The following is a 12,785-nucleotide window of genomic DNA, read 5'->3' on the forward strand; positions in this document are numbered from 1 at the left end:
CTCTCTCTCTCATTTCACCCCCTTATCTGTAATTTTGGGAATAATCTGTCCTACCATCCTACAGGGTTGGAAAGGTTCACTGGCCTTTATAGGGCTGTTCGAAGGGTTTGCTTGAAAGAAATGTAAGCCAAGTCTTCGGAAAAACCATAAAACCACTATAAGAACACAAAACCATAAGGCAAGACCCAAAGAGTGTCTATCTAATCCAAAGTCCTTGTTTCTCCACCAGATGTCTCTGGGAAGCTCACACACAGGGTGTGTCCACGAGAGCCCTTGTACGTTCCCAATGTTGGGTATCCACGGGCAGATCTGCTCCTGTACGTGGAAGTTCTATCCACCAAGACCACAAGGTTTGCTGATCAGACCAAGAAGGAGGGCGCGTCTAGTCCAGTATTCGACAATAGCCAATCAGATGCCTCCAAGAAAGGGGCATGGGCGTGAACAGCCCTTCCCTGCTGCCTGCCCACCTCACTCCGTACAAACACCAAATATCACAACACCAAATCCACGCTTGACAAGCAGAAGGCAGGAAGGGCCAGCCCCATCCGTCTCGGAGTCTGTCTCCCAAACGGCAACCCGAGCCAAACCATGCCACGGGACCGCCACCCCCACTTCCGTAATGACTCCGCCGCCGAACCCACCACGCGGGCCTGGATTGTCTGAAGGGAGCCATTGTGTAACGGACTCCAACACCACCGCCGTCCAGAGCGTGATGGTATCTGCACCCAGCGCACAATGGCCTCCTTCACTCGGGACGCTCCATTCGCCGCGGATCTGGTGGCACAAAAGTCAGCCAAGCTCGCCCAGCGCTCTAGGCAGGGTGACAAAATGCCGAGGGGTGTCTCGGAGGCAGCAGGCCAGTCTACCGAGACCCCTCACAATGCCACCAACTCCACACACGCCCTTTTGTCTAACCCCTGCTATCAGCCCCCGCGGCAACACCAAATTGCCAAATACCAGACGCTCAGGGCTAAAGAGCCACCAGGTCAATGTCTCAGTGAGGGGCTTCCTGGAAACCGGGTTGGGGCTGGAGACCGCATTTTGGCCCTGAACTCAAACGGAACCGGGCTTTGGGGGTCATGCAGAACGCCACCCGCTCTGCATTTCAACCCGAGAACAGTGGCCTTCACCGTTTGGTTAAGAGGGCTCTCTTGATTAACTCGGCTCCAACGCGGGCGGGTGGAGAGGCAAGGGAATTCAACCCGCCACCTTAAAACCGTAGCAGTGTGTTACGAGAGAGTTCAGGAACGCAAGTGTACGGGCACTTTCTGAGCGGCAAATTCCCACACGGTGAAGACCGCCAGAGGCTAAAGTCCTGGGGACCTTTGTTTCCTTCCAGGTACATCCTGTTCCTGGAGGCTAGCTGGGACCCCTTAGTAAGAGGGAGAAGCAGAGAACGATCACTCACTCACTCACTCACTCACTCACCTACCCACACACCCACCACTTGCTAGTCCTAGATTTTTGGTGGCTGGAACCTAGGAAGCTGCCATATACTGAGTCAGACCCTTGGTCCATCTAGTTCAGTCTTGTCTACACGGACTGGCAGCAGCTCTCCAAGGTTTCAGGCAGGGGTCTTCCCCAGCCCTGCCTGGAAATGCTGCCAGGGGTTGAGCCTGCATGTCAAGCAGATGCTCTACCCCCCCAATCAACAACCCCGTTCCTGTTGGAACATCCTCCAGCAGGGGTTAAGAGGTCTGGGCAGAGTTAAGGGGAGGGCCATGCCCAGGGCAAAACTGGGGGGGGAGGATCTGGGGCTCGGGGTGTCTTTTGCTATGTGGGCAGGGGGATCCCTCCTGCCGCCTTGAGGCAGGCTGCCCTTTCACGGGGTGATCCGCCCTGATCTGGGATGGGGTGGAGTGAGGAGTCTCCAAGGCTGCCTCTCCGCGCCCGGCAGGAAGACGGGAGCCAGGAAGCAGGCAGGCTGGTGGATGAGGGCATGAGAAAGGGAAGCTGGCTGGGGACTCTCCCGATCCCTCCAGGCAGAAGTCCAAAGAGGAAGCAGCAGTGATTCAGCCCTGGACTACTCGCCTGAGTCACCGCCCCCGGGGCGCTGGCCGTGCTCGCCCGCCCCGCAGACATGCCTGCCGCTCCGACGGCTGGACCATCCAGAGCCATTCCGCGGGACTCCCTGGATTAGCCGCCGCCGCCGCCGCCCCACCAACCTGACCCTCCCTCGCCTGCCTCCCCGCGTCTCTCCCTGCCTGGATTCTGATCTGCCCGCTCTCAGAGCCCGACCCAGAGCATGTGCAGAGCGCACGGAGGCAGGATCGAGGCGAAGGCTTTGGGGGCTCCGGCCAGCAAAAGCCCGGCGCGCGCACACACCCTCTCTCCCCAGAGCGCCCATCCTCTCCTTTCCCCTCCAAGCAGCCCCCTCGACGGCAAGTCGGACCCGGCATCCTGGCCAGCCGGAGGCGTCATCCAAGAAGCGGGAAGCCCCTTCCTGCCTCCACTCCCACCGCCCCCCCAGCCCCAAGCCGGCCGCTGCCTGCCCGGGCCAGGGATCAGGCTGGAGGGCGGCCAGACGGGGCGGACTGCGCCTTGGCTCGCCGCTCTTGGGGACACACACAGAGAGAGAGCGAGAGATTGAGAGAGGCGCACTTACCCGCGGGCTGGAGGCGAGTCGGCAAGCAGGAGCGAGAGGCCGCCACGCACGGCCGGGCAGGCGAGCGAGCGAGCGACGGCAGCGGCGTGCTGGACGAGGCGGGCCTGGGCGCGCCCCTCTAGCCGGGCGTCGTGGCGGTGGAGCGCGGCGCTTCTGGGCTTCCAGCGAGGGCTGCTGCTGCTGCTGCTGCTTTCCTCGCAAGCGCGCTGCCGCCTCGCCTCGCTCGCCTCGCCCCACCTTCCTCCTCCCTCCTCCTCCTCCTCCTCCTCCTGGCTCCGCTCTCGCCTCGTCTGCTCCGCGCCGAGTGATGTCAGCGGGGGGAGAGAGAGCGAGCGCGCCGGAGCTGGAGAGCGAGCGGGGTGGAGGTGGGGAGGAGGAGGAGGAGGAGCCGGAGCCTGGCTGGGTGGTTGCTGCTCCATCGCTGGCTTTTTGTGCTGATGTGCGCGACTGCGCCGCTGGAAAGCAGCAGGAGCCAGGCAGGCAGGGAGAGACTTTCGCACGTGGCGCGCCGCCTGTTTGGGCGCCCCAAGGCTAGGGGTGGTGCTGCGCGCTCGGGGAGCCCCAGAGGGGAAGCGATCCAGGGTGCCTCCCGCTCCAGGTGCCCAGCATTGCTGGACACCAGAGGTGCTCTTCCCCCCTGGACTTCCGGGCCGAAGTCTAGGACCTCCCCAGCCCCTGGGAGCCCCCAAGTCCTCTTCAGTCTGTCCCTGGTGGTGTGGTCGCCCGACGGAGCACGAGGATGCTTAATTTGCAGGGGAGGGGCGGCCTCCAAAGGCCTTGAGGTCCGGGCTCCGAAATCACCTCGGCGCAGCTCTGCGGGTCACCATTGCTGCTCATCATTGCATTGCCCACTCTCAGATGCAGTCAGAACTACCCAACTTGTTGCGCCTGGGTTGGGTTATTGCAAATCCTGAACCACTGGAGGATGTCATCGATCCAGTCGGGCCAAAGAGTCTGGCCAGAAAATCATGGGATGGCCGAATCCAGTGATCAGATATGCTGGGAATGTTCAGCGACGGTTTGAGCGGATGTAGGGGGAATAGAAGTACATGGGGAATATAATAAGTACATGGGGAATGTATGGGGAATATAAGCTCTGGCCGCCTTGGAGGAATATAAAATGTAAAAATAACTAATTAAATAAGAGTCGGCACCAACTTGACGGCACTTAATCAATCAATCAATGGGGAATATTGGTGGTTCAGATTCTGAAAAGGACAATTTCTGGATGTTACTCTCTTTATATGTGACGTTCCCTGCAGAACATGCTCTAAGAGATGTTCAGCTGCTACTAAAACAGTCACATCCATCAAAGACCATCAGAACAGCTAAAATACATATTTTGTAATGAAAACAAAACCCCTTGCTTTCTAACTGGGAAAGAGGCACCTTGTGAAATGGTGACTTTCTTATATTTAGCAAGGGGGAGAGTATCGGTCCCTATTAAAGCCAGGAGAGCATCCCTCCAGTGGCTGTTGCTAGTGCCTTGCATGTGTGTCTTCCTCTCAGGAGCCCAGAGCAGTGTAGATGGTTATGTTTATCCTCACAACAACCCTGTGAGGCAGGTTCGGCTGAAAGAGAAGAGAAGAGACCTGCCCCGTGTCACCCAGTAAGTTTCATGGTTCAATGGGGATTTTGAACTCGGGTCTCTCCCCTGTCGTCGTCCAACGCTCTAAGCATGACACCACCCTGGCTCAATTTGCCTCCAGCAACATGGGCCCAAAGTGCCTGAAGAATATATAAGGGGAGAGGGCTCCTATGGGAGATGGTAGCCTCTGGACACAATGGGCACTTGGGTCTGGTCCTCAGTTTGAGCAAAGCATGGCGTGCTTCTCCATTCAGCTGAGGCTATGCAAGCAGCACCAGAGAAATGGGGGGGGGCACCTCGTGTGTGCTTCCCTTGGAACCAGCCCCCTCTCCGTGTTTAATCTCAGGTCCGTCACTGGCCCTGCCTGGCACTTAGCAGGAAATTCCAATTTTTTGTGTGTCTTTCTTTATGGGGCATGTGTTGAGAACGAAAGGAGGAACTCAGAAGTGAAGTTCAGAGCATGCTTTTGACTTCCCCCATTAAATTCAGATGAAAGCAGTATTTTTGCAAGTAGCAGAGGAGGAAGCCGTGTGTGTGTCTCTCTCTGTGTGTGTGTGTGTGTTGCGGGGAGAGTCTTGGGTTGTTCCTTTCCCCTGGGTGTTCACAAGCTTTGACCCACCATATCTGCGGCGGATGCTCCTAGAGTGATACTTGGCGTGGGCGAGCTCTTGTCTCGGCACCGCAGAAATCTCTCTGGCGTTGCCTCATCAGGGGAACCCAAAGCAGGCTGTGTGTTTGACTGCCACTTTCAGTTCCTATATGATGTGGGCTGAGACCTACAACCACTGGCAGGGCATGGAGGTGGCATTGCTGCTCTCGGGAGATGCTCGAGACACACAGGTCTGGGAAACGGTAGCCGTTTTGCCCAGTTGGGGGATACTTCAGAGAGCGAAGAAGGACACTGAGGATGGGGCTGTAACTTAGGGGGTGGCACATCTGCTTTGCATGCCCAAAGTCCCAGCTTCAGTCCTTGTCAGCATCTCCAGGTAGGGCTGGGAAAGACCCCTGAAACCTTAGAGAACTGCTGCTGCTCAGTGCAGGCAATACTGAGCTAGATGGACCAATGGTCGTCTGACTCGGTATAAGGCAGCTGCCTGTGTTCCTATGAAACGCCTGCCTTGCAACAATGCCTGAGTTTTCACCTGCTGTGGTTCTGAAGATGTTGATGTGCCTGTCAAATACGATGATTATCAACCATATAGCACCACCTACGTGCACGGGGACAGAAGAGGAGAGATCCCTGCTCCAAAGGGCATACAATCTAAAATTCGCTACAAGGGAAACAGCGGAGGCAGGGGAAGGAAACTGAGGTAGGAGTAAACCAGGGAAGAATATGTGTAGTTCTTGAGCATACTTGAACTGCTCCGGATCCTGATCCCTGTCTCTAGTTCGTGCCCAGGTTTCTTAAAGGAAGAGTAAGTCGATTTCGACTCCTGGCGACCTTCTACCTTTTCTTTGGTAGAATTCAGGAGGGTTTTACCATTGCCTCCACCCACGCAGTGTGAGATGATGCCTTTCAGCATCTTCCTATATCGCTGCTGCCCAATATAGGTGTTTCCCATAGAAACACCTATATCGAATGGAATGGAAAACATAGAATGGGAAGATATATGGACACACAGAATGGGAAACATACCAGCGGGGATTTGAACCAGCAACCTTCTGCTTATTAGTCAAGCATTTCCCTGCTGCGCCACTTAAGATGTAATTCTCATTAAAGGCACTATCTTTGCCAGAAGTTGGTGACCATCTCAGCCTTTGTCCTTCTGCTCCTTCTGCCCTATGAGACCCTCTGCATCTTCTTCTTCTTTAAAAAAAGAAAAAGGCAGTTTCCTTAAGATCATCATCATCATCATCATCATCATCATCATCGTCAAAAACTTTATTTGTTAGCCACCCCATAACAAATTGTTCTCTGGGCATCTGGTTGCTGTAGCAATGATGTTGTCCGGAGGGCCTTCCTTCCCACCCCAGCACACCTGCTTTTTACTGCTGCTCAGAAGCCACACCTGCAGACATGCCCTGATGATGGTCTCGGAGAAAGAGTCCTCCCGTAGAACCTGCAGGGGAGCTTGGTTCTCCTTGAGAGCAGGGGGCCACCAGCGTGCTCAGCTTGTTTCACTTGTTGGCTGCGTAGGGGGCAAGTGTGATGCGTGGGGGCTCCTGTCGATACATTGGTGGGGGTTGCTGGGATTGCGCCTTGCGCCATGAAACAAAAGCCGTGGGGAAGCAGATTCTTCTTCCTGGGGGACTCTGCCTCACGCTGTTTCTCTCTGCCTGTGCCTCATTATGTGCCTAGATTTGATTTCGTTCTACGGGAAGCAATCCACACAAACCAAGCAGGTTCAGTTACTTTTCTCTCTCTTGTGCCTTCCCAGTGCCACATCAGAACAGCCCTGCTGGATCAGGCCTAAGAAGGCCCATCTAGTCCAGCATCCTGTCTCACACAGTGGCCCACCGGATGCCTCTAGAAAGCCCACAGGCAAGAAAGGGAGGCATGCCCTCTCTCCTGCTGTTGCTCCCCTGCAACTGGGATTGAGAGGCATCGTGCCTCTGAGGCTGGAGGTGGCCTATAGCCCTCAGTCAGACTACTATTGAAATGGTGTGTTCTTTGAAGGCACTCGCTGGTCCCTTATTTTGCTTTGGAAACTCTTGAAAGTTCCCTGGACATTTGCTGGTGCCGGAGAAACACACAAATCATCATAACATGATCATAACAGTAGCACTTTCTCAGGGCATGCCACTGTGGACCACTTAACTGTTCTGGAGCGAGGAGAAGCAATATTATTAATCTACCTGCATGCTTAGATTTCCTAAAGAGATTTGCTGCATGTCACAGAACTGTGAAGCTGCTTATGGGTGAGTCAGACCCTTGGTATGTCTTGCCCAGTGTTGTCTACTCTGACCGGCAGCAGCTCACCAGGACATCAGACCAGAGAGGCCTTTTTCGGCTCTGCCTACTCAGCATCCTGTTTTAACGGCAAATGTGCATGTGGTCCATGTTGGACCTGCAGAGAGTGGTGATGTGGGATGAGGCCTCTTCAGTGGTGGCTCAGAGATTTTGGAATTTGCTCCCCAGAGACCTGGCTCGCTCCTTGGTCTCCAAAGTTTGCGTGAAAATGGCTGTATTTCAGAGGGCATTCCTTTGACCCGAAACTGCTCCTTATTCTGATCTGTGTTTACTTCTGTTGCTTTGGATTGCTTTTGTTTTCAATATTTATCAGGTGATATAATGTTTCCTTTTTCACTTTGTGTAAGCTACTTTGTTTGTTGACATGTTAGATAGCAAAGGGAGATGAAAAACAACTGAATAGTTGACGGTCTTTGTTCTCTGAGGGCCATAATGCAGTGGACACATCATAGGGGGAAAGGAGAGCCCCCTTCGTCCCCACCAGCTATTTAAAGGAGCATCCTGATAACCATTTCCAGCTTAATTTGAACCAACCTCCGTGGTGATGGCATTTTGTTGTGCAAAGTAAAGCAATAACTCCTACTTTAAGGCCTCCTTTGCAGCCTGTAGAAAGACCAGCAGGCCATTGCCCATAGCAATAAAACCCGTTGCTCCAAAACCCCATAATAAATTATTTGACCCAACCCCACATGAACTATAGGCTCTGTAGGATGACAACTGCACCCACCCAGGGAAGGTTCTTTCCACCCCCCGTGGCCTGCCCCACATGGGCGAAAGAGGGCAGAGCTGAGAACCACAACCAAACCACCCTCTGCACATTTTTTTTCCGGACTCAGGAAGTGATCTCGGGCCTCTTCAAGGTGCTCATCCCTTGTGTCACCTACGAGACTGCTGCGTCAGAAGCTTTTACGAGGCCTGATATTAATAGCATGGAAATGCTTCTCATGCATTTTTAATGCAAAGGTGGCGGTGGGTGGGGGGGAATAATCTCTGCCATACAAAAGGCTTAAAAAAAGAAAATGAAAATCCTCAGCCCTGTTTTGTGGCTTTGAACCTGGACTCTACTGTTCTTGGATTGGAGCAAGGGACTTTGGATTGCTATGCAACCCTTCAGGAGCGACATATGCCAACTGGGTGTGCAGCAACAGTACAGCAACAGGAAGTTTCCACCACAGAAACCAGAGTGGAAAGAGTTGGGTGGGGGTGTGTGGGGATAGTGAAATCCACTTTCGCCACTCAGAAAGTGAGTGATCGGTGGCAGGAAGCGCGGGCTGCATTGATTCTGAAGTCACGAGGAACATGGCTGGTTAGCTCAAAAGAACCAGAAATGTCCTGGTGAAGTTGCTGATTGGTGGGGGTCATAAGAATGTAAGAGAAACCCTGCTGGATCAGGCCAAACGACCATCTGGTCCAGCATCCAACCAAGTGCATCTGGGAAGCCCACAAGTGGGGCAAAGAGGGCAAGCGCCCCGTACATAAGAACAGCCCTGCTGGGTCAGGCCCAAGGCCCATCTAGTCCAGCTGTATCACACAGTGGCCCACCAGATGCCTCTGGGGAGCCCACAGGCAAGAGGTCTGTGTATGTCCTCTCCCTTGCTGTTGCTCCCCTGCAAATAGTATTGAGAGGCATCGTGCCTCTGAGGCTGGAGGTGGCCCACAGCCACCAGACCAGTTGGTGTTCCCTAGCAGCTGGTGTTCAGGGCATGCCCCCTCTGATCTTGATGGAAGTATACAGCTACTGAGGCTAGTAGCCATCGATAGCCCCCCTATCCTCTCCTATCCTAGTCCCTTCTTAAAGCCATCTAGGTTGGTGGCCATCATCACATCCAGTGGCAGCAAATTCCATAGTTTAACTACACGTTGTGTGAAGAAGTACAGTACTTCCTTTTGTCCATCGTGAACCTCCCAGGATTCAAGATGACCGTTCAAGGGATGACCCTGAGTTCAAATATGAGAAAGGGAGACAAACGTCTCTCTACCCACTTGATCCACACTGGGCATAAAGCTCTGTAAAGTCAATGTGGATCGTTGTGAGTCAATGTGAATCGGCGAAAGCCTCAATTAAAGTTACTTTAAGGTATCAAATTAATTTAATTTAGAGGAAGGCTGATAAGGGGGTGATCCTGGATGTGTGTGTTCCACCTAATATCCCCATGAGAAGCCAACGTATTTAAGGCCGTTCTCCACAGTCTTAGATGTACAGAAGGACCTTGTCATGTTACTCCCTACTAGTATCATGACTGTAGCTCAGGGGAAGAGTATCTTCGTTGCATGCAGAAGGCCCCAGATGCAATCCGTGGCATAAAGGTTAGAGAGTTGGTACTAGGACTGGTGAAACCTGAGTCCAAATCCCCATGAAACTCACTGGGTGACTCTGGGTCTTATCTCTCCCCAGAGAGACAAGGCCCTTATCTTTTGGCCTAACCTACCTCAGAGGGTTGTTGTGAAGATAAACATAACTATGTATACCTCTCTAGGCTCCTTGCAGGAAAAATGGGATATAAATGCAAATCAATAAATAAAACCTCCAGATAGAGCTGGGAAAGAATTGCCTGAAACCCTGGAGAGCCTCTGCCAGTCAGTGTAGACCAGATGGGACTAGGTGGACCAAGCACCTGACTCAGTAGAAGGCAGCAGCTTTTGTAAAGGCAAAGTGTGCCGTCGAGTCAGTTTCGACTCTTGGCAACCACAGAGCTCTGTGGTTGTCTTTTGGAAGAATACAGGAGGGGTTTACCATTGCCATCTACCACACAGTATGAGATGATGCCTTTCAGCATTTTCCTAGATCACTGCTGCCCGATTTACGTACCAGCGGGGATTCAAACCTGCAACCTCTGGCTCGCTAGTCAAATCATTTCCCCACTGCGCCATTAGGTGGACCAACTTTTGTAAAGATATACATCATCACTGACAATAACTGGGTACCGTCTCTCACTCGCTCAGTTGTATTTCTCCGTCTGTAAAATGGGAGCGACAAGGAACCCGTCTCGCAAGAGAGCTGTGAAGGCAGATTCCATCAAAGCACTTTGCACTGAAACACACTCTCTTGTTCTTTCCCTAAGTGCTCTGTACATGATCGATAGTGGCAGCATTTCCAGCGGCCTGGGATACAGGTTTGGACTGCAGTCTGAATGTGATGTCTTATTAACATATATTATTCATACAGACCCATCAAATGCACCCATCGGGTCGGAGGCAGGGCCGCTGCTGACACTGGATAAAACCCCGGCGTGGGTTTTTGGAAGCTTCAGTTGGTGCAGTCTTCAGCAGGGCAGCTGGAAAGACTGATGCCAGCATCCCAGGAGCTGCGTGGACTTCTGGAAGTTTCTGAGCCACAAGTCCAACTATCGGTTTTAACCCCCGGCTTTTAACTCCCTGTGTGGGCCCTGCATGTCGGCTAGTGTGGGATCAAGTCGGAAGAGGGCCACCAAGATGATCAGGGGCCTGGATCACCTTCCTGATGAGGCTAGGCTACAGCATCTGGGGCTCTTTACCTTGGAAAAGAGGCGACTAAGGGGAGACATGATTGAGGTGCATAAAATTATGCATGGAGTGGCGAGGGTGGACAGAGAGAAATTTTTCTCCCTCTCTCACAACACTAGAACCAGGGGTCACCCCATGGAACTGAAGGTCGGGGACATTTTATCATATGTGGTGGACGTGTAGCAAAGCACAACAATTCTGGGGGGGGAATTCACTGTAAGATGCAAGAAATTTTAAACCTAAACTTTCCTTCTTCACCAGATCTTTCTTTTTTTGCTAAATATGCCTAAATCTTATATTCCTGCTAAATACATGGAGTTGTCTCTGTACATGATTACTGCAGCTAGGATTCTATATGTTGCTAACTGGAGACTACACAGACTAAAGAAAGAAAGAAAAGAAACAGAAACTGAATGTCGGGAAACGTAGGACCAAGAAGCGGAAGTACTTTTTCACATAGCACATAATTAATCTGTGGAATTCTTTGCCATGGGATGTGGTGATGGCCACCAGCTTGGATGGCTTTCAAAGGGGCTTAGACAGATTCATGGTGGACAGGTCTATCAGTGGCTACTAGTCTGGTGGCTGTGGGCCACCTCCAGCCTCAGAGGCATGATGCCTCTCAATACCAGTTGCAGGGGAGCCACAGCAGGAGAGAAGGTGTGCACAGACCTCTTGCCTGTGGGCTTTCCGGAGGCATCTGGTGGGCCACTGTGTGAAACAGGAGGCTGGACTAGATAGGTCGTGGGCCCAGCATTCCTTCTAACAGGGATTCCCAGATGTTGTGGACTACAACTCCCAGAATCCCCAAGCAAAAGCCATTGCAGCTGGGGATTCTAGGAGTTGTAGTCAACAACATCTGGGAATCCCTGCTAGAGGGAACAGGAACACTGCTTGGACCTGACCCAGCAGGGCTATTCTTATGTTCTTAGTCTGAAATTCTGAGACCCAGACACAGGGCGGACTTGCAACTGCCTTTAATTCAGGCATTGGGGCAGCCCTTCCGCAAGGCAAGGTGAGGCTGCAGATTATTGGGGGTCCAGCGAGGCAGCAAATTTTGCTCTGCCCCCACTTTAAAAAAAAAAAGGGACAGGAGGCACATGTGTACAATAAGGGTGACATCTTTGTGAGCTGCCCAGAGAACAATTTGTTATGGGTCAGCTAACAAAATAAAGGTTATTATTAGTATTATTTCTTGTTTGCATAGTCAAAGAGGTGTTATTGACTAGTTTGTTTTATGCAAACACCGAGTCCTTCCCAAGGACCTGGGATGCCAGAATTTTGTTATCAATATTGTTGTTGTTATAGGTATCGCTGCAAAATGTAGGCTGTTCCCAGTAAAGTTGTTCTTTGTAGTTGTCTGATGGTGATTTCTGTGGCCCCTCTGGTGTTGAGGTGCTCTTCAAGGTCTTTTGGAATTGCATCTAGGGCGCCAATTACTACTGGAATTATTTTGGTCTTCTCCTGCCACAGCCTTTCAATTTTGATTTGTAGATCTATGTATTTTGTTATTTTTTTCTGTTTCTTTTTCTTCTGCTGTCACCTGGTATTGCTATGTCGATTATTTTGACTTGTTTTTCTTTCTTCTCGACTACAGTTATATCTGGTGTATTGAGTGGCAGATGTTTGTCTGTTTGTAGTCGGAAGTCCCATAATATTTTTGCATCTTCATTTTCTACCACTTTTTCAATTTTGTGGTCCCACCAATTTTTGGCTCATGCCTTTGTTTGTAGTCAGTCTGTGTGATATTATTATTATTATTATTATTATTATTACACAGTCAGGCAGGTGTTATTGACTGGTTTGTTTTATCCAGAAATCGAGTCCTTCCCAAGGACCTGGGATGTCAGAATTTTGTTATCAATATTGTTCTTGTTGTTATTATAGATATCGTTGCAGAATATAGGCTGTTCCCAGTAATGTTGCTTTTTGTAATTGGCTGGTGCTGATTGCTGTGGCCCATCATTATTTATTTATTTATTTATTTATTTATTTTCTTACACAGTCAGACAGGTGTTATTGACTGGTTTGTTTTATCCTGACACCGAGTCCTTCCCAAGGACCTGGGGTGGCATCCCAGGTCCTTGGGAAGGACTCGGTGTCTGGATAAAACAAACCATCATCATCATCATCATTAGGCCCCTGCCTCAAGCGCACAGAGATCGTCAGCTGTTGCTGGCAGGCATTGCTATATGTGA

The 12,785-nt window shown here is 51.5% G+C and overlaps 1 protein-coding gene across 1 annotated transcript in view; it reads right to left on the bottom strand.

Annotated features, from left to right (window-relative positions):
* PEA15 (proliferation and apoptosis adaptor protein 15) overlaps window positions 1-2,829 on the bottom strand; it is a 55,263-nt gene extending 52,434 nt beyond the window's left edge. Inside the window, exon 1 of the mRNA XM_053278027.1 lies at window positions 2,606-2,829. The gene's annotated coding sequence lies outside the window, so the exon portion shown is untranslated. The remainder of the gene's footprint in view (window positions 1-2,605) is intronic.
* Between the last annotated feature and the right edge of the window lie 9,956 nt (window positions 2,830-12,785).

The sequence above is a fragment of the Hemicordylus capensis genome, chromosome 14 (assembly GCF_027244095.1).
Source record: "Hemicordylus capensis ecotype Gifberg chromosome 14, rHemCap1.1.pri, whole genome shotgun sequence".
Taxonomy (NCBI): Eukaryota; Metazoa; Chordata; class Lepidosauria; order Squamata; family Cordylidae; genus Hemicordylus; species Hemicordylus capensis.